This window comes from Lottia gigantea, assembly GCF_000327385.1.
Source record: "Lottia gigantea unplaced genomic scaffold LOTGIsca_533, whole genome shotgun sequence".
NCBI lineage: Eukaryota > Metazoa > Mollusca > Gastropoda > Lottiidae > Lottia > Lottia gigantea.
The window spans coordinates 27,009-27,970 of record NW_008709825.1 but is presented as its reverse complement, the minus strand read 5'-3'; positions in this window follow the sequence as shown (position 1 = coordinate 27,970).

The window sequence follows — 962 nt, the reverse complement described above, 5'->3', positions numbered from 1 at the left end:
CTTCCATTTGATCAATATCAGAATAAAAGCGTTTATAAAATGTCGAATGCAACGGATACGGTGAGATGTTTAAAATCACCAGTATTCCTGATCCCACCCAAGGTCAGAGGAAATGATGAAACAATCCTTAGAATACAGAGAGAATTTAAGGAATTGAGTCAGAGAAAACTTACTTTCAGCACAAGTAGAACCAGTAAAAGGAATATCACAGGCGCATTCACAAGTACCTATGTTCAATGTTCCGCCATTTAGACACTCTTTACCATCACATGCTAGAACCAAAAAATACAAATATCACATGCAATACTTTGCACATAAATTTGGACGACACATCTGTATATGTAACGTATGAGGAAGGTTTATTAAAACGCTTATGGAAACAATTTTTTGTTGAATGGATATTAGATATCATTATCACATCTAATTAAAATTAGACCCAACTTTTACTCTTGAACATTCCTCAAAATAACCTTTAGAACTAATCAGCTGACATTTACTTTAACCAAGCAAATCCCTTAAATTTCTCACAAAACACCAACGATGGAGAGGGCGTAAATTTTATTGGTTAAAGCAGAATGGGGTTAAAAGGTTATTTTGAGGAATGTTTACACTTTAGACCCTACTTTGGAGCGGCTGTGTCTTGAATGACATTTATAAAATGAAATCAGATAAACTGCTGCATTTTGGGATGTCACATGACTAAGCTATGATTGGATATCTGTCTTTTTTTTATTTGTTAACCAAAATAGTTTCTCAGGAAAATAATGACATCTATTGTAAATTGTGATTATGAACAAAAAAATTGTGACTTGTAGAGTCTGTCAAGAATTGTGCCCTGTAGAGTGTTTACGAGCAATTGTGGACGGACGGACGGACCGACGGACCGACGGACATGGGTGACGACAATATACGCCCCCCATTTCATGTGGGCGTATAAAAAGAAACCAAAATTGGGTCTAATT